The sequence below is a fragment of the Saccostrea echinata genome, unplaced genomic scaffold (assembly GCF_033153115.1).
Source record: "Saccostrea echinata isolate AGI-Se365-2 ecotype Australia unplaced genomic scaffold, CSIRO_AGI_Sech_v1 ptg000038l, whole genome shotgun sequence".
NCBI classification, from domain to species: Eukaryota; Metazoa; Mollusca; class Bivalvia; order Ostreida; family Ostreidae; genus Saccostrea; species Saccostrea echinata.
In genome coordinates this window covers 2,490,656-2,512,380 of record NW_026889787.1, presented here as the reverse complement: position 1 = coordinate 2,512,380, position 21,725 = coordinate 2,490,656, and the positions used below count along the sequence as shown (strand labels likewise).

The following is a 21,725-nucleotide window of genomic DNA, read 5'->3' as shown; positions in this document are numbered from 1 at the left end:
TTAGTTTCATGAGGTCCGACAACATTGATTCTCAATGTCTGCTCCCTCTACCCCATACACTTATCTTGATAAAATTACATAAATTATATTATTAATTATATAAATTGATATAAATTATATAAACCGGTCTTGATTATACATGTATAATTTTACAATGTCATAAACAGCTGCTTAAGTGCATATAATATTGTACTAAATGGATTTATATATAGGATTAGGGAAAGATCCTCACTTGATTATGGCAGCATATTTAGCCCGTAGGAGTTTATTATCTACCACACATGATCAATGTCACTTTTGGATGTGAATGACTTTTGACACCCTAACTTCAGTTCAAATCAACGTTAACTTTATGTGACGTCTCTCTGAATCTTTTTTGGCATGTAACTTGGGTAAAAACAATTAAGTACTCTTGATGCATTTGATTTCTCTTAGCCCGTTTAAACATTTCCAAGGTCTATACCAGTTTTTGCAGGGGCGAAACTATGTAGAAGTTGGAAAAGAAACCCATCCCCTTTTTGACGTATTTGGTTTTCGAGGGGTGAAAATTTTCAATATTACACTCAATTACATGCAATATTTATTATATTATACTGAAAGTTTTATACAAATACAAATAATAGTGAACCTTGAGCGCATAAATCTGCGCAGTCACTATTTTTTGGAATATCACCCGTCGTCAAGCAATGTTGACTGTTGCGACACTGGGCGTGGCTTCATTATTCAGCGGATAATAGTGCTTTTTAACAAATGTTTCTTGACGAATCAGATTAATTCATCTAATATACCTGAAAGTACATTATTAATTAATTGTCATCATTTTCCTATACATGTATTAGCATTTTTACTGGTAATGGTTTTGAAATGATAGGAACATGCACTGTTCAAAAAGTCTTAAAATGTTGTTTTGGCTCAATTTCTTTGTTAGATTACTGTGTTGAACTAAGGCAGGTCAATTAAAGTAACATGATCCTATAGATTCCATGTACATTTAGTACTGTAAAGTAGACAAATTTATTGTTCTCACAAGTAGTTCTCAAACATTGATTTAAGTTGGTCTCCTGAAGGATGTAATAATGCAATTGGTCTGCTTAAGGTACAGTGTATAATATAGACATGCATATTTTATTTTGAATTTGTATTATGTCAATCATTAGAAATATATGGATCTTAATTAAAAAACATTGTTTTCATTAGAATTTAAGATATGTATAATAGGCATATATTCTTCATGCTTTTCCATAGTTAAGTCCTTTTTTACAGGGTCTCTGCTAGAATCATGTGAACCCCAGTGTAACAAATCTATGGAAAGAGAGAAAATCTCAGCTCAAGTGTCAACATGTCTTTATTCCAAGAAAGGTAAATTGATAATTTTTTCTGCTAAAATACTCTTTTATAAAATTATAATATCAATGCAAAAGAGTGAACAAACAAAGTACCTAACAACATTTTGAAAATGAAAGTGCAATAACAGTTAATAATTATGATCAATCGAATGAATGTTAATAATCCAATCAAAGTCCTTGTTGTATATCATTTTTGCTAGGGCTGTGTATTGAGCAAAAAAAAAAAAAAAAGGAGACATTTTTTAATGCGATATGCAATATATTGAATTCTTTAACAATTCTATCAAAAAAGTCTTATAAATCATTATGCATGAATTTTATAAAAATAATAATTGTTTTTTTCTCATTTTTAATTTTTTGTCTCACCGTCTTTAAAAATTACACTTCAAATTCAAACTTTTCTTGACTGTAAAATCAACATGTTAAGTAAAGTTGTCTATGTATTTTTATGATTTTGTAATAATCATTTAAGATGTGCTACCTCCTTAATGATTATATCATTTTTGATCAGTTTTATTTCAAAACAGTTACCGGTAAATATAATCTTTGGTGATTGAAATTCCCAAGTTTTTCACAGAATTACATAAAAAAAAACTGCCTGCCCAAAATGTATTGGAATTAAGTTATTTTTAGCTCACCTGAGCCAAAGGCGCAAGTGAGCTTTTCTGATCAAAATTTGTCCGTTGTCTGTCGTCGTTGTCGTAAAGTATTCACATTTTCATCTTCTTCTCAAGAACCACTGGGCCAATTTCAACCAAACTTGTCACAAAGCATCCTTGGGTAAAGGGGATTCAAGTTTGTTCAAATGAAGGGCCACACCCTCTTTCAAGGGGAGATAATTAAGAATTAGTGAAAATTTAGTGGTATCTTTTAAAAATCTTCTTCTCAAGAACCACTGGGCTGTAAAAGTTGAAACTTAGGTGAGACCTTCATTACATAGTGTAGATTCAAGTTTGTTCAAATCATGACCCCCTGGGGTAGGGTGGAGCCACAATGGGGGATCAAAGTTTTACATAGGAATATATAGGAATAAATCTTTAAAAATCTTCTCCTCAAGAACAACAAAGCCACGATTAGTCATATTGATATGGAATCATCCTCAGGTAGTGTAGATTCAAGTTTGTTCAAATCATGACCCCCAGGGGTAGGATGGGGCCACAAGGGGGGATCAAAGTTTTACATAGGAATATATAGAAAAAATCTTTAAAAATCTTTTTCTCAAGAACAACAAAGCCACAATTAGGCATATTGATATGGAATTATCCTCAGGTAGTGCAGATTCAAGTTTGTTCAAATCATGACCCCAAGGGGTAGGGTGGGGCCACAATGGGGGATCAAAGTTTTACATAGAAATATGTAGGACAAATCTTGAAATTGTTTTTCTTAAAAACAACAAAGCCACAATTAGTCATAATTTATATGGAAGCATCCTCAGGTAGTGTAGATTCAAGTTTGTACAAAATCATGACCCCTGGGCGGGGGGGGGGGGGGGGGGGGCACAATGGGGGATCAAAATTTTACATAGGAATTTATAGAAAAAAATCTTTAAAAACCTTTCTCTCAAGAACAACAAAGCCACAATTAGTCATTTTGATATGGAATCATTCTCAGGTAGTGTAGATTAAATTTTGTACAAATCATGACCCCCAGGGGTAGGGTGGGGCCACAATGGGGGATCAAAATTTTACATAGAAATATGTAGAAAAAAATCTTGAAAAATCTTCTTCTCAAGAACAACAAAGTCACAATTAGTCATATTGATGTGGATTCATCCTCAGGTAGTGAAAATTCAAGTTTGTATCAAATCATGACCCCTCGGGGTAGGGTGGGGCCACAAGGGGCGATCAAAGTTTTACATAGGAATATACAGAAAAAAAAATTGAAAAATCTTCTTCTCAAGAACAGCAAAGCCTTGTTAAGTCATATTGATATGGAAGCATTCTCAGATAGTGTAGATTTAGCTTTGTTCAAATCATGACCCCCAGGGTTAGGGTGGTGCCACAATTGAGGATCAAAGTTTTACATAGGAATACATAGGAAAAAACTTCAAAAATCTTCTTCTCAAGAACAGCAAAGTCATGTTTTGTCATACTGATATGGAAGCTTCCTCAGGTAGTGTAGATTCAAGTTTTTTCAAATCATGACCCCTGGGGGTAGGGTGGGGCCACAATGGGGGATCATAGTTTTACATAAGAATATATAGGGAAAAAAACTTGAAAAATCTTCTTCTCAGGAACAGCAAAGCCATGTTTTGTCATATTGATATGGAAGCTTCCTCAGGTAGTGTAGATTCAAGTTTGTTCAAATCATGACCCCTGGGGGTAGGGTGGGACCACAATGGGGGATCATAGTTTTCCATAGGAATACATAGGAAAAAAACTTCAAAAATCTTCTTCTCAGGCCATCATTAAAAATATCTTTGTTTCCCCTAACCCAACCCTAAAATTTCAAGTTGAGTAGGTAGGTAGGTAAATTATTTTTTTTTCTGACAGCAGTTTTGAAAATACATTCTGAAAATTGAATAATATCTCTATAAATAAGAAAGAACAAAAGAACCCGATTTTTAAACTGAATATCATACAAATGATATTTAAAAGCAACATGTATGATAAATTAATTCACAAATATTATTCATTTGAACTTGTGAAATATCTCAGGCCAGCGTAAATTTATTGAAATTGAATTTTTACAAAAAGACAAGATTCGCAAATACTCAACCATCGGCCATCCAAGTATATTTTTTTCAAACCTACTGTCATCTTTGAGCGCTTACACAGATAAAATGTCAAGGACCTCGCGTGGCGCAGTAATTCTAGTGTTTCATTTTGGAATCACGACGTAATTCAGGAGCTTATTCTAAGTCACAGGTCCCGACGTGGGGCGTGGAAACTGGTCAGTCAAATGAGACCGTAAAAAACGTACGGCCATGCAGTTTCACAGTATACATGTAGATGTTGGCATGATAAAGATCCCTTACTGATGCTTTATGATCAATGGCCATAAGTGCCGAGAAAAAGTCTAAATTAGGAGCCTTCCACCAGGCAGATGTTCAAATGTTGTCGACCCAGCAATTTTTAAAGGTATTTTAAAGCAAAGAAACAACCTGTTTTCAAGGGCCCAACTAAAGAAAAGAAAAATACACTGGACGTCTCAGGAAGCTGTACCGTAAGTCAACTTTAAAGATTTAAACACTTTGAAAAGAGAGTACATGTACCTGTATAAACAATATTTAATTCACCCAAACCATATCTAAAATGATTAAAGTTTCATATATCTAATGTTATAGTCACGAAGTTTACCCCATAAATAAAAGGAATGAAGAAACGACATCCGAATTATATTTATCAAGATGAAATAATTATACAAAGACATATTTACAACTCCTATGGTCCTATATCGTAAAAATAGAATCATACATGATTGAAGTGTTTTTTTGATCGAAACGAATGAAATGCAGTGAAATTTATTGATATGCACACACAAAGTGGGCCCCTCATCTGCTCATGAGGTAGGCTTTGTCATGCTTACAACATACGTTAATTTTAGAGGACAAATTTGTAAATACCATCTTAACACTCCTTAGTCATAGTATATTTAATTCACGAAATTTTTCAAGAGTGTAGGATTCTAATACGTTAAAGATATATATTAAGATTGATACATCGCCGTTGTTTTAAAACACTAAATAACCCTCTGTGGCCACATTTTGTGGGCGCCAAATGAGAGTAAAACAAAAGCCGCCATTCTGATAAAAAACGAATTTTGATGAAATTGTATTTTATAAAGTTGATAAACAATAAAAATAAATATTTGAATAATCTTATTAAAAAACTTTTCAGTCAGCACGATTTAAGTGGGTCGGTCGCGTTAGGGGAAACAAACCTATTTTTCATTTTGGCCTCAAGAACAGCAAAGTCATGTTTTGTCATACTGATATGGAAGCATCTTCAGGTAGTGTAGATTCAAGTTTGTTCAAATCATAAACCCCAGGGGTAGGGTGGGGCCACAATGTGGGATCAAATTTTTACATAGGAATATATAGGAAAAAATCTTTTCATCAACAGAAAAGCCATGTTTTGTCATATTGATATGGAAGCATCCTCAGGTAGTGTAGATTCAAGTTTGTTCAAATGATGGAGGGGAGGGGGGGGGTTAGGGAGGGTCCACAATGGGGGATGAAATTTTTAACAAGGGAATATATAGGAAAAAAATCTTTAAAAATCTTCTGCTCAAAAACAGTAAAGCCATTTGTTATATTGATATGGAAGCATCCTCAGGTAGTTCAAAATCCAAGCCTCCTCCCCTGTAAACTTTTCAATACTGAAGTGATTTGTGCTTTTTCCTAGCCAATGTGCTCAGGTGAGCGTTGTGGCCCATGGGCCTCTTGTTTTTGATACGATATATTCATTAATCTAGATATGTATCGATATACAGGTAAACTTCGGTATCTCGAACACCGGTATGTCGAATAACACGGATATCTCGAAGTGAATCAACGGTCCCAGCCGTTTTTATTATATTTATGATTTTAAAAAACCCCGGTATCTCGAACACGGAAATCTCAAATACCTCGCTTATCTCGAAGTAGATTTACGGTCCCAAGTGCTATAAACACATGCGTTATCTCGAAGTCCAACAAATTCTCGCTCCACTGCATTCACACAATAATCCCATTATGCTAATTTTACGGTCTGTTGAACGTTTCCGTTAGGTCTAGCACAGGCTTCATGGGACCATTGCTGATAATCAGACCTTATTAGTCCCAAGCTGTTGTTTTTGGTAGTTAAATTTAATTACGCAGGCCAGGTGATTTGGAGGTGTTAATAAAATGCACTCTCAGAGATACTATGACACGATAATGAAACAGCAGCTTGGGGACGATTACTGTACTAGAAATTTAAATTATCGAAAATACACGCTTATACACATCATTACATATCAAAGTAAACACTGAACACATCAAAGTGATATTGACCTCAAGAAATTAAACAATTAAAGACATTATTTTGAGTATAAAAGTCAGTACCAAAAATCAAATCTTCAGTAAATATCATGTCCGATAAGGCAGTCTAACGAAGGACCCGGTAGCCAACCAGGGGGGATAGTTAGATTATCTGACCATAGTGGAAAAAGAAAACTTAAAGTTCATACAATCGAAACAAAGTTTGCTTTTGTTTATTCATATTGGCAATTTCAATAAATTATTGTAGAACGATAATTCCTGTTGTTACATTTAGGCATGTGGGTATATGTACATATCCTGTTAAAGTCTTTGTGTATCACATTATATCATGATATACTTCAGACAAATTAGTACACCCGTAGTTTTGAATACAATTCATACATTGATTTCATTTGCCACAAGGGTCTCTTTAATATTGCAATAATGCATTTGGTCTTCCTAATGCATGTATAATGCAGGTACTGTATATATTCTATGTCCAGCTTATAGGTGAGTCATAAAAAGATTAGTATTTTGAAACCAGGTTAAAACATCAGAGCATTGATTTGAAATTGTCAATTGATTCTGGCAAAAAGTTGTACCAATTTATAAGCAGGTCAATAGCAAATCCCTCCAAAATAACCTCAAAAAATACAACTGACTTATAGGTGGACCACCTTATAGGCAAGTATATATACAGTATAGTTTTTGTTGAATTTTGCTAACAGCAAAACACTATGAATAATGAATTTTGGAAAAAAAGAGATTATTAAGTTTAATGATGCATGTATGTAGTATAGAAATATTGTTCATATGCCTGTACATGGTACAAATATGCATTTTACAGAGTGTACATATGCCAGAATCATATGGACCGCAGACTGGCCCTGGTGATTCCGTTAAGAAAAAAGAGGAAAAATCAGTGCTTGTGCTCATTGGTCATTGGACAAAGGTAACTAGATTTATTTCATGAAACTAAACATGTAAATTACTAGGATATTAAAATATCACAATTAAAATACATGTACTGATTTATATATATATATGGATATCAGTTGGTCTCCTTGATGGAGTTAAATGCATTTGTTATCCCTTTTAAGTGGATCATTTAAATATTATGCAGTTTATTTAGAAGCTCTTTATTATCTGCACTGTTCACTTTTACAGGGTGAATGCCAGAATTTTTTCAAGAACAGTCTGAATCTGACATGGAAAAAATGAAGAAAAACAGCCTTCCTGTTTATAAATCTACATTCTGACAAAGGGTAATTTTGTTTATTTCAATTAGAAGTGCACATTTAATTTCAGTTGCTTTCCTTAATGATATAGCATTTTTATTCCCTTATGAACAATATGTATACTTGTAAAGCATGTATCTCAAAATCTTCTGCAAACAAAGTTTTGGGTGTAGAGTGTTTGTTGTTTAACGTCCCTCTTGAGAATTTTTCACTCATATGGAGACGCCACCACTTGTCAGTGGAGAGCTGCAAATTTTTGTCCTATACTCAGCACTTACGGCCATTGAGCATTGAGGGATCTTTATCGAGCCAGCACCTACTGTGACATGGGACCTCGGTTAATACCTCTGTCTCATCTGAAGAACGGGTCTCCACGTCCCACAGTGGGATTCAAACTCGCGATGTAAGGATCAGCTTCTTTCTCCGCAACTCTAGAGTAGACGCTCTAACCACTGCATCTGCTCTACTTTGGCAACTTTGGGAGTAAATAAGCATAGGAATCATCATGTCCATCTGTCTGTTCATGTGTTTGGCCACTTTTATGATTAGTTTTTTTTGTTCCAATTCTGGCTGAGATAAATTGATTTAAGTCATCTAAATACAAACAAATTAAGGGAAATTACTATGGTATTGGAATGAACTTTTTGGAATACTGTCTAATTGTTCCATTGTAGTTGGTTTCTTTAATGTTGAAGTAATGCATCTGGTCTTCCTAATGCATGGCATACACTGTATGCATGTGTAATGTTAAAGTTGGCTGAATATAAAACAGTTCTTGCGTTATGACAAAGGTAAATAGATTTAGTTCATGTAACTAAACATGTAAATTATTAGGGTATTAAAATCTCAAGTTTTGAATACTGATTTACATGTGGAGAGTAGTTGGTCTCCTTAATGCAGTAATAATACATTTGGTCTCCCTTATGCATACTGTATATTATATAAATTTAATGACTGACATGTACGAGGGTTGATCCAAAAGTTCGTGGAATTTCTTCTAGTGTTGTACCGATAATCAGAAAACATCGATTGTCGACAAAAAAAATGCTACTGATTCCGATGATCGATTATAGTTTTTCATAATCGATCATCGGAAACATACTTCTAATACAATACATTCCGGAATTATCCATTTCTGGTTTAAAATTTATTTCTTCTTAATGAAAGAAAATGGCATCTGCATCTGATACTAGCCAACTAGCACGAAGCAGAGGTGATTAAGAACCGAAGATGCATATATAGGGCCTAAAAAAAATTATTTTTGTTTCCTGTAATAACCCGACCGACCCATTCAATTTACCCCCGGGTGAATTTTTTTCTGCCAAATCTGTGTTTGCTCTTTGGTTTGATCAATCAGCTGATTCTTTTTATTCAAAAAATATTAATTGTATCTTTTATTTGAGATATAAAATATGCAACTTAGTCAACATTTACCTTAAATATAGAGTGATCAATTCCCCCCACAACTTTTTGAAGTTCGTTTTCTGCCGCTAGGCAGCCATGTTGGGTGTCCACTGTAAATATTTTTAGGTCTAGAAAGTGTAAAAGAAGCAAAACAACAAAGAAAATAATATATTATGTATTTTATATATTCATGTTAAAGAAATAAATGAAATTATTGTAATAGTCTGCTTTTTGTATACAAAACTATGAAGAAATCCGATTATAATCGGTGAAATCGCATCAGAAGCAGTAACCAATTCCAACCGATGATCGATTATGAAAATTAACCGATGTCTCATCACTAATTTCTTCATATTTTTTTTTATTTATTAGTGAAAGTGGTTGAATACTGATTTACATGTGGAGAGTAGTTGGTCACCTTAATGCAGTAATAATACATTTGGTCTCCCTTATGCGTACTGTATATTATATAAATTTAATGACTGACATGTACGAGGGTTGATCCAAATGCTTATGGAATTTCTTCATATTTTATTTTTTTATTAGTGAAAGTGGTTGAATACTGATTTACATATGGATAGTGGTTGGTCTCCTTAATGCAGTAATAATACATTTGGGCTCCCTTATGCATACTGTATATTATATAAATTTAATGACTGACATGTATGAGGATTGATCCGAAAGTTCATGGAATTTCTTCTTATTTTATTTATTTATTAGTGAAAGTGGTTGAAAATTACAAATAAAAATATAGACACTTGTTGAATTTTTTTAATAAAAAAATATTTTAAATATTAATGATAGTAACTCTATGGCAGTTGCCATAGCAAAGGATGTTTTAAAATGCAGGGGAGACATTTACTCGTTCATTATCATTTTAATTCTTAATACGTGATATAAGAAAAAACCTGCGCTAAGTGGCAAATAAAATGAGAATTTTGTCATTATTACAATTGCTTGACCACTAATATACCTGTCTGTGAGAGTTTTACTGATTTAACTTGATATTTAGATTATTAGTTGATGATTTCTTGCTCATCTTTTAATTGTTAGAGAATGTCACATTTCAGTCAAGTTATAAGTTTTGTTAAAATCTTAGGAACACTCTGACTTAAAGGGGTATACTACTGATACAGGGTGGAGAAAAATGCATTTAGCAACTGATTTTCCAGTGGCGTGAGAAATTTAAGAACAATAGAACTTCCATGGAGGTTGATTAAAGGTGTGGCTGCTTTTGGAGGGTCTGTTTTTCTCGTAGACAAATTAAGCGTTGATGGATGTTGACCACTGACATACTGTGCTTGACTTTGCTACTGAAATTGGAACATCATATGGAAAGATGGGGAGTATTTTTGAAATATGAGTGTAATATAAAGATAAGTCGATTGGTGGATACCCAGGCTTTTCTTGAGAGAAAAAAAGAGAAAAAGGCAGAATATTCTGTAGAATTACTTAGTTGAATTGAACATGAGGGTGAGATGCTCCTATAACATGACATGACATACTTAATTTGACGTTACGTCGAAGTCTCCCCCGGATTTTACAACTATCAGTGTTCAGAAAGCTCATGTGACTGACCTTATTGGTAATTGGAACGTGGTGAAATTTTCCAGTATTGTTGCATAATGACTCTATATTATAAATATGCCTATTGTTTGCTTTCATCAAATCACAATAAAATTTTAGAAATAATTAAATTCCATGAACTTTTGGATCAACCCTCGTATTAGAAAAAAGATGGATCTAAGATTGAACAGGTTATAATTCACCTGAGTCATTTAAATTACTTATTGCTATCTGTTCTTGTTCAGTCATCATGTGTCAAGTATTGTCTGTAAACTATTGAACATTTTCAGCTTCTTTTCTGGAACCAGTTTCAACTAATTTCTCGGTTGAAGTACTGTATAGGGGATTAATTTCAGGGGTTGTAATTTTCATGTTTTTCTCTCCTCTGACACGATCGCGGTTTGTTGAATTCGCAGAATCGGTATATAACTAAGGTTACATGTACCTCCCTTCAATGTCTATATCCGTTTAATCCATAGCATAGCTAGAAGGCATTAATCAGCGTTATGTATTCACTTCACGAACAACAGGGTAGATTTATATATACATCAGCAAGTTCAATAGTTATTTGAATGATTTTTTAAAACCAAAATGTCGATAAAAACATGATAATGCAGGTAACAAATACACGTCGTAACATAGTTACCTACGGGTATTCAAAACCCATGACCCTAGTGTTTTGATTGATGAAACATGTAGCGTTGGCTATTAAAACAGTTTTTTTTTTTTTTTTTTAAACAAATACAGGTTATTATCTGCTGAGTGATCTAAATTAATGTCAAGCATTTTAATTAAAATACAGTGGCGCCTCGTTTATCCGGACGCCTCTGTCCCCAACGAAATCGTCCGGATAAATGAATCGTCCGGATAATTGAATCACATCTCAAAAAGCACTCTCTAAGCATGTATATATGCACATTCTTGTTTGAAATGTGACAGCAAAGAAAAAAAAAATTTAAATTATATTTTGGTTAATTGTTTTAAAAGCAGTAATTGATTAATGAAAAAATATATTAAAATGTAATTTACACAATAAAAAAAATGGATGGGCAATTTTATGCGGAGACCTCCTTTTTTAATTCGTCTTCTCTTTGGCATGTGACTTCATGGGTTGAGCAAATTTTGATCTACTGTTGTTTTATTTTGCCATATATTATAATTATTGAATCTCATATGATATGACAGAACTGTTCAGCATCATCATTGAAAATGTTCAAATATAAACTAACCCTGTATATTCCCCGTATATTCATTACACAGGGTTACTATAAAATTAAGTGAACACTGCAAACTAACTCAAACAAAGTATTTTTAAAAAAAGATACGTAAACACAAGCTATCTTCATGATTATCAATATTATTTTTTTCTACAGACGCTAAGTTTGAATTTCGATCATTAAAAAATACCTTGAAAAACGTAATCAACTTCTGTACGTAACGCCAGTTTTATATGTAATGGACGTCTGTAAACGGCAGTACATTAAATAGAGATATTTCTTCAATTATGTACCTTTCTATACTGTCTTGTGGGGAAAAAAGCGTTTCAAATACATTTACGTTTTTTAGAAATGGAACATCGTATTTTGAACCAACGCAATCATCATGATAAAGAGCATTACGAAATCGCTCATTTATTGTTCATTTTATTTACAACTCTCCAAAATTCTCCTGAATTTACCGATGTATATATGGATAGCAATATGATTTTGAAGGGATTATTATTTAATTAATGCACAGTGTCAGCTAAATTCTTTGAGCTCCATAATAAAGACAAACGTGTGATTGAATTGGGGTAAACACACGCTAATTATAGACGCTATTGTTTGTAGGTCACAGGTAACCGCCTTCAAACTGACTGCATGGCCAATGTTTTTACAACAATTAACACGAATGCAAGATAAGTGTGAAAATGTCGTTTCTTGAAAAATTACCGTCCGGATAAACGAGTCATTTTTCAATGAACTATTATGTTTTGTAGTAGAAATTGACCGTCCGGATACGGAACGCGAATTTCCGGATTAATGAGACAAATTAACGTGGAAAAAATTGGTTCCCAAAAAATATCGTCCGGATGGTGAAGCGTCCAGATAAATGGCGTCCGGATAAACGCGGCGCCACTGTAATTGAATGACAAGTACGATTCGTAATTACTGAATGACCATGCACTGCACGTATATTTACCTAGTATGATATCGTAGTCTATTCTCAAATTTCCAAATATAACATCTAGGTTATTGAAAACTTATTCACTGTTTCTTGAATTCACGGATTTATTCACACCGTGAATATAGCGAATATTAACACCGCGAGTTATTTTCCCCCTATACAGTATACAGACTTAATATAGAAATGATTTTATCGACTTTCTCAATCTATCATGAATTTAAAAATGTAAATATAAGCATTTAATTGTAAATATTAAACATTTAGCATCTCATAACCAGAGTTGGAAATTACTGACTGCCCGAGGCAGTCTGTTTTTCAGGTAGGCAGGGACAAACTTTAGATTAACCTCAGTGGTCGGGGTCATTTAAACAGGTAGTTCCTGTTTTCCTCCTTTTTTTTCCAGGGTATAGTAAGTCTATAGAAATTAAGTAAAATATAGTATATCAAAGGAACACTTCTAGTTAAAAATATGAGATGACCTCTAGGACCAATATTGGTTTCAGTCTTTAGAAAAAGCTTACCGATATATGTTCCGGTCACTGACTTTAGGTCACATGTGTGTAGTTTCTTGTTTCTCATGTATTGCTTTAGTTCTACATTAATGGTAATCTAACAACCAAGCTTTATGATAAACGTGATGACTTTAACTTTTCAATCGTTAACTTCCCTTACTTATTCAGCAATATACCTTCATCACCTGCATACGGGGTTTATATCTCTCAGTTGATTCGATACACAAGAGCATCCACTTTTGCCGAATGATACTTCTTGTGCTATTTTAACCGAGAAAAAATCGAATGAAGTTGTATAGATACCTGTATCCATAGTGATCAAACTAAGAAATTGGCATGCTTGCGTTTGAAATAATACAATAACTATTAACATTAGTTCCTTTAAATTTTAAAATGAAAAAAAGTGTATTTAGGTGGCTTTCAATACCAGTACCATTGTCTTGCATGAATGTTAAAAATGTTTGACACTTTTATTTATGATGACATTTTAACGACACTAAACTCTCCTAACCATCCCGTGTTCCTAAAACCAAATACATACAAACTTCTCTATGCGGCTTGACTTCGATATAATGATACAAAACGTGGTTATGTTTTACAGTGAGCATCTTTGAGGAATGTTTACCTGGGTAGAACTCGCGTGACTACCAGTATTTTAAATAATTTATTCCACGGGTGGGTTCAACATAGGTCATACAGGTAAATAGCTCTTGCTTGTTATAGGAAAAACATTGAACTTTTCATACATTTTTAATATTTTAAGTACAAGCCTAATCATGTACAAATTTCCTACTTTCACACAAGTTTTATAAATGTATAATGCATTTTTTGTCAATTGCACAAGTTTGTACAATGTTAGGCTGACAATAAACAAAAGCTTTGAAATGAATGACCGTCCTCAATTTACTATAAAAAATCACGAATGTCGGCTGACCCCTACCACATTGTATGGCTTTGCTCTTTGTATATTCATGAATTTCAGCGATAAAATTTGTTGAATCTTATGGTTTAGATATCAATTAATGATCTGAGATGGAAAATTATGCTTAATTTAATTCTTCATTTTGTCACATTTTACCGGGGCCCATAAGTGCACTCGTTCTTTAGTATTTATACAGGTAAAAAGTTTGAAAAAATAAAAATGTGCCAACAAATGGTTTCGAACCAGGACACTAAAAATGTTCATGGTGAGAGTTTGCTGTCTATCGTTCTGGGCTATGCTGACTATGAGGACATTTGTAATAAATATAAACCAGTATGATAGAAATAGGTTTTCACGTTTTTTGTATTTTTTTTTCTATGAATTTCGACCCTCGGCACCTCTAAAAGAACCTTGTTTTAAATAATTGCTTACTTGATCAAAATCTATCAAAATTTCATAATTTAATTTAGGGGCAGGCAAAGGGTGATTATATTGCATCCATCGGGTATAATTTTCTTATCAGAAAATTGTAGAGATATGCAAGGTTAATTAATGACAACATTTATTTTTCCTTTTTGCCTAATACTTTTATGATTTTCACTAATAAATTGATTATTGAAAAAAGCCTTTAATATGACTGCTGATTTTATCTCCATCTGTTAATTTTCAACACCTTTTCTCATGATTATAGTAGATAGAGAACAGATTATGATTTCTAACATTTACTAGCTTTTACAGATCATTTCCTTGAGATAGGTGGAACCAACAGTCAAATACAGACACTTTTTAGAAAAGTAAAAATCTGGCTCAGGTTAAAAAAAAAAAAATTGTTACAGTTTTAACAATTAGTAATTTTACCTTAATTAACTGGAAAAATCTTATTTGACGAAATACAGGTCAAGAATGAAGAGTTTAAAGCCTAGTAGGGATTTTGGTCACGCAGGTAGGTTAGGCTTCCCGTAGAATATCACAGTGCACTCTGTGCCTTCACATCTCTGAACTACCAAAATATGACGTAATAATGGAAAATGACGTCAAGTCACTGAAATCTTGAGGTGTTATGACGGGGAGAGTGTCATGAACTTTACACTTTATTTGAAACTGCATGTAAAATGCTAGGTAGCTATTGCAAAATTCACGGGTCGTTAAAGGTTTTTTTAAGTCGTATATGTCAGAATATTTTAAAAATACACCGCTTACCTACCCTTGATTGAAATTCAGCATGTTCAAAATGCTTATGAAAAATATACTTTTGAAATGTACTCTGTTTTATACCCGTGGTTGGAGGTAGAATTTATTTAGTGTGTATAAAAGAGTCTGGTGCAGGTGAAGAATGAGGATTTATCTGAGAATTTTTGTTGAAATCTGTAAGAAGAGGTTGTTCTCTAACTGAATCTTGTTTGAGAAAAATGTGTGTTGGCTTTGTTTTAATACAGATTACGATATTGTGTGGAAAATACCCTCAAATTTGTAGGTAAGTTGAATTTCTCTGGAAATATTTTGTATCTAAGTAATACTATGACTTTTCCCAAGCACATTTCGGATACACAAGGATACACAAGGATACGATGAGCTTATTTTTATAACAAATTGTTAATAATTATTGTGTAAATCAACTGCGCCGAAGCGATTTATATGAAACACTTCAAAAAATTATAAATGTCGACCGTCACGTGATCAGCAAAGTCATGTGATATCATAACAAATATGTTAATACATAGCCGAGGAAATCCTCTATATAAATTGGAAGTACTTAAGTTCAATGCTTTTAAATTAAAACTAAAACCAACCTCGAAATGACATATTATTTTTTGAGCCCATTTTAAAGCTTCGGGAAGCCTAAACATAGCTGCGCAATCATTACAGGTAATCTGCAGGCCCTTTCGAGAATTTTACACTCATATGGAGACACCACCACTTGCCAGTGGAAAGCTGCAAATTCTGTCCTATACTCTGCACTCATGGCCATTGAGCAGTGAGGGGTCTTTTTCATGCCAGCACCTACTGTGACACGGGACCTTGGTTTATAAGGTCTCATCCGAAGGACTGGTCTCCATGTCCCACAGTGGGATTCAAACCTGCGACATAAGGATCAACTCCTTACTTCGCGACTCTAGAGCAGACGCTCTAACCATGGCGCCACGCTTGTGACTAGCTCAGTTTTAAAGAAATCATTCAAGATATTTTTTATCAAACGTAATATGCTGATACATATATAATTAGTAAGAACTATTCAACTATTTCAAAAACTTTTGACCTTTCCTGTGACCTTGACCTCACTTTCCTTCAATTTGCATTTTGCATGGTTTTAAAACCATTTAAAATATTGATATCTAAGGCTATGCATCTATACATAATTTGGTGAGAATTTATCATCTATATCCATTTTTTTTAGATTTCAATTTCAATTTTAAAGAAATTTTTTAAGATATTCTCATCAAACTTCATACACTAACACAAAATTTCATGTTGCATTACTATACACTCGGCAGGCATACATGTCCTATGGACATATTTCTAGTGTATTGCTATTTCTGTTGTTTGTTTACTTCCATCAGTAAGTGCCCCCTAGGGGCAAGCCCCAGTCCTGTTTTCTTTTCCAGGGTTGCAACAGCGCCCCCTAGAAAAACAAGTTGCACCATCCAATCAAATCGTGTTTTGTGCTGCTTTATGCCAATGAAATTAAGGCTGGACAGCATATGTATTATATTCTGACCAATGGGGTTGCCGTATTTTCAAATAATTAGGATAGACTTACCACTTCAGCATTCCTTTCATCACTGAAGTGATATACATGATCAAAAATTGACTAACTTTCATTTTTGTGTCAACTGCAGAGCAGAACGACACTTAGAGATCACTTTACCTGGTGTCTGTCTGTCCGTCTGTCACACCTTATATCTCCAAAATTTTGAGAGGCAGGGTTTTGATAATTAGCATTTATATATGTTTTTGAGCTCATGATACTATACTTTGAAACTGTATGAAATTCAGTTACCACACAAACTTATATTTAAATACTATGAAAATACATTGGGATCAGTATTCCACAATGAATCGTGTTGACTGACAAAGTGACAATTAAAGTAAAGACAGTCTGAAATTCCTTTCCTCCGAGTATTGTTGGAAGCACCTACATGTGTATTAATAAAATGATAAATAGTTATTCCTCATAATTTCAATTAAATTATTCATTTGAGGACTGGGGAACCATATTTTCTTTGATTGGCAGATTCTATCCCAGTCTTTTACTTTTGGATCCTTTTTTTTTCCTTGCAGGCAAATGCATGAACCTCCATGCTAATATTAAATTAATAGCTGACCACTCTTAGATTTATTTACCTCTTTAATGACGATACCTAGCAGGTGACATATACATTCCTTGAAACACTCTAGTTCCTATTTGATTTTCACTAATATAAAGATTATTGAAAAAAGACTAAGGTGCTCTATAGTGATCAGTCTATTCATTCATCTGTCTGTCAAATACATATATCCCATGTTCAGAGTACAGGTGACTCTAAATACTTCAAACTTTATATTTTTTAATTAGATACATGTAGCTGCTTTGGAACATCTGAAAGGTCTATTACATTATCACTAGTTTTACTAGTTTTCTTCATGTAAGTTGAATATATTTTAACCTTTTAAATTTTTATTTTTTCCAGGTAAGAAAGAAATTCAGGAGTTCTTAAATTGCCCTTGGAGTTCTTGGATTGCATCAAACTGCTAAAAGACCTCAACAAAAACAGCGTCTTGAAAATAAAAATGAAAATATTCAGTGAAAAAAAAATGATGAAAGAGCCACTAAAAATCTTCAAGCCTTTGAGCTGAAATCTGGAAGTCAATCTGTGGACTTTACTAGTATGTCATAATTACTAAGTCATCATTTGTGTATAATAAATACACTAAACTGTAAACACTTGTTAAAATGTGTATAATTTTTAGATATAATTTGTAGCTCACAGACTTCAATAGTTTCATGTAATGTAAGTAATAATGAAAATTTCCTGTTGTCTAGCTAGATTAGAAACTATTATTGTCCAATTTTGGATATTGTGAAATAATTCATCTAGTATGCATACATGTGTGTACACTTACGTGTAAATTAATTGTTATAGCAAATTCAATCGATCATTAAGTTGAATGTTGACTAATGTTTTTCATCAAAATTGTTTACACTGAATTGTTTGTGGATTTTTCCATTTGCCCAGTCATGTCAAGGAGCACATGGCAGGAAATGCTTTCTCCTCCATTGCACCTGGTGTTTTTAGAGGTCTGTGTTTGCTCTGCTCTAATTATGTATTGTTTCAATGGACTTTAAAGCTTGATCACTGTTGGTAATCTTCATATTTCATATACTATTAGAGTACTTGAAGAAAACTGTAAAGATTTAACATACAGTATAATGCATGTATATTGCACTTTAAGTACAGTGTATGTGGTTAAGAAATGTTAAATCGTCTCATAGTGCATTGAATTTGTTGAAAATTAGAAAATGTGTTGAATTTTTTTTTGAAATAATGTTAGATTGCAGATTTTTTTAAATCATGCAAGTAAGAAATTGCTAAATATTTTTTAGCTTTTCTGGACAGTCTAGATGAGTTCTTATTATATACCTAGCATTGTCATCCCAGTTAAAATTTAAGGAGCAAGGTTCATTCCTAAGCTCTTCCTGGACAAACTTGCATGGATTAAAGCACATTAACAGATTTACTTCAGATGCTTGACCTGATCTACATTTTCCTCATGTGTTTTTTTTTTGTTTTTGTTTGTTTGTTGTTTAACATCCCTCTCAAGAATTTTTCATCCATATGGAGATGCCACTACTTGCTGGTGGAGAGCTGCAAAATTTTACCTATACTTTGCACTCAGGGCCTTGAGCAGTAAGGGATCTTTTTTGTGCCCACATCAACTGCTAGGCGGGACCTCGGTTTATATGGTCTAATCTGAAGGACTGGTCCCCACATCCCCAGTGGATTTGAACCTGAGACTTAAGGATTAAATCCTTACTCGCGACTCTAGATTACAAACTCTATCCTTTGCGCCACATGGGGGACTCCACAAGATTAAGTGTTTTGAGCAGTCCTATTCTCATGTAATTATAAACTCTATGTTGAACAAACCTGCAAAGATGATGTATGTACATGTAAATGTTTCAGGGTACCAATCCTTGATTTGACTTAGATTTTCTGGATTAATGACCAGTTTTTTAGAGAAGGTTCATTCAAAGTAACAATATACTCTTTGGTGATCAGTAAACATAGATGATGTATCCTGCTTCTGATGCTGGATGTAACATACATTTTCAGGGTTATTGAGCAGTTAAATCTAACCCAGACCAACTTGCATAGATTTTGGATCCAGGTGATATACATTACCAGAGTGTTTGTTGAGTGAGACTTTGCCTTACTAGTAGATAACATTTATAGAAGTGAGCTTTGTATTCTTTGATTAGGTATGTTTTTTCTTTGCTCAGGATATATATACCATCAGTGCCAACTACCATACATTTTATATAATAGATGTAGCTGTTGTTCAACTGAATATGATAAAACTGTGGATGAAAATAATTTGATTTTTGTACCTTTGAATGTATTGAATTCATTTGTAAAAGCTGTTATGATACAATGTTTGATATTTTATAAAAGTTTTTAGCATATGCAATCAATAAATGTATCAACATTTTTATTTTATTATACTTTTTACCCTGCAAACTTCTTAAAAACAGAATAGTAATGATCCATTTAACTGATACTAGGTTAGTGTCACATTGTACTGGTATATCATGTATACTGAACTGTAAATAAGAAACATCTAAATAGGTAAAATCACAGCATGAATCATTGGATTATGTAAGAAGTGCACTATCTTGTGCTTTGGTATGGTATTAATAATAAATGTTAAACTATCATTTTTTTTTCAAATTAACAAAGGATATGCTTGAGTGACTGTATTTTGACTAGCAGTAAAAATAAAATGATTTTTAAGCATTTGAATTATTTTGATTCATGGTCTCTGCAAGTTTAATGATAGCAAATATGTATATTGAACATGGCATCCACATATTGCTATACTGGATGGGGCTTAACTTTTACTGAATCTTAATCACAACCTTGAAATTTTATGTAGTACATGTACTCTTGGTTTCAACTGGTCAAATGTATTCTTAAATCAGAAAGAATTTAAACAAATATAGGCATAGGTCAGAACTTCATCAATTAGTTGGAAAGCGAATGCACTCAGTGACTATATGGTTTAAAAGAAGCTTGGTATAAATAGCAGGAAAAACTACTTGATGTCCACTGTGAACTTTGTGTCCTCAACAAAACAATATGGAGTATACTATACTTGGTCTAAAGAATAATCTATGTCTGCATTCACTTTTAGGTTAAACTGTTTTGGGCATTGAGAGTTTGTTTGTTGTTTAACGTCCCTCTGGAGAATTTTTCACTCATATGGAGATGCCAACACTTGCCGATGGAGAGCTGCAAATGAGCTATGCTCGTCACTCAGGGCCAATGGGCAGTGAGGGATCTTTTTCATGCCAGCATCTACTGCGACACTGGACCTCTGTTTGTACGAAGGACCAGTCTCTACGTCCCACAGTGGGATTCAAACATGTGAGAAAAGGATCAACTAACTCCACGACTCTAGAGCATTGGCTCTTTCCACTGCACCACGTGGGCGACAGCATTGAGAGTTAAATGTGGATATCAGAACAAGCTACTCTGGGCTTATACTCTCTATATATTGATTGATTGTATATTGTTTAACATTCCCCTCAAGATTTTTTCACTCAAATGGAGACACCACCACATGCCGGTGGAGATCTGCAAATTTTGTCCTATATCGGCACTTACGGCCATTGAGCATCGAGGGATTTTTTTCGTGCCAGCACCTACTGCGACACAGGACCTCGATTTATACGGTCTCATCTGAAGGACCGGTCTCCCCATCCCACAGTGGGATTTGAACCTGCGACGTAAGGATCAACTCCTTACTTCGCTACTCTAGAGCAGACGCTCTAACCACTGGGGCAACTACTCTCTATTTAAGTCACTTGTGCAATGACTTTAGTTTAATTCAAAGTTTTGTACTGATCATGTTGAGTCACATTAGCACAAATATCTTTCTGCTGACCTTGACTAATGACCATCTGCAACTATTCTGGTTAGAAACAATATGTTAATTAATGCATAATAAGTGAAATTACTATGAAAGAAAAATGGTCTACTTAAACCACAAGTTATATTTATAAAAAATATACACTGGTCTCCTTAAGTCATATGAGAGAAACATAAAATATTAAGGAGACCATTTTTTTCATATATTTTTAGGAGGCATTTATTATGAAAAAATAAAGCAAGAGTCGACTAAATGGTGTTCTATAGATCTTTGATCTGGTATTTCTTTTTAGAAAAAAGCAAATTTAAAAAAATTGTATATTGTCTCCTTAAGCCATATATAATGGTCTGGTCTCCCTAGTCCTTAAATCAGAGTTATATATATATATATATATATATCAATCATAAATATTTTAGGAATGACTCTAATTCTTGGCCAAATTATTCGCGTATAACCTGGTTTGGGTCAGTTTACGCTGTTTTATAATCCGCGAACCTGGTT

General features: G+C 33.6%; 2 long non-coding RNA genes across 3 annotated transcripts in view; one reads left to right on the top strand and one right to left on the bottom strand.

Annotated features, from left to right (window-relative positions):
* The window catches only part of LOC133200363 (uncharacterized), a 29,575-nt gene that overhangs the window by 7,101 nt on the left and 749 nt on the right, over window positions 1–21,725 (bottom strand). The window lies entirely within an intron of this gene.
* Window positions 1,268–20,091, top strand: LOC133200361 (uncharacterized). Of its 2 annotated transcripts, none has more exons than XR_009722917.1 (4): window positions 1,268–1,359; window positions 7,136–7,240; window positions 7,456–7,553; window positions 17,765–20,091. It is a non-coding gene; the product is annotated as an uncharacterized LOC133200361 (long non-coding RNA). The 2 variants fall into 2 exon arrangements; XR_009722918.1 differs by lacking the exon at window positions 17,765–20,091 and adding an exon at window positions 14,835–14,856.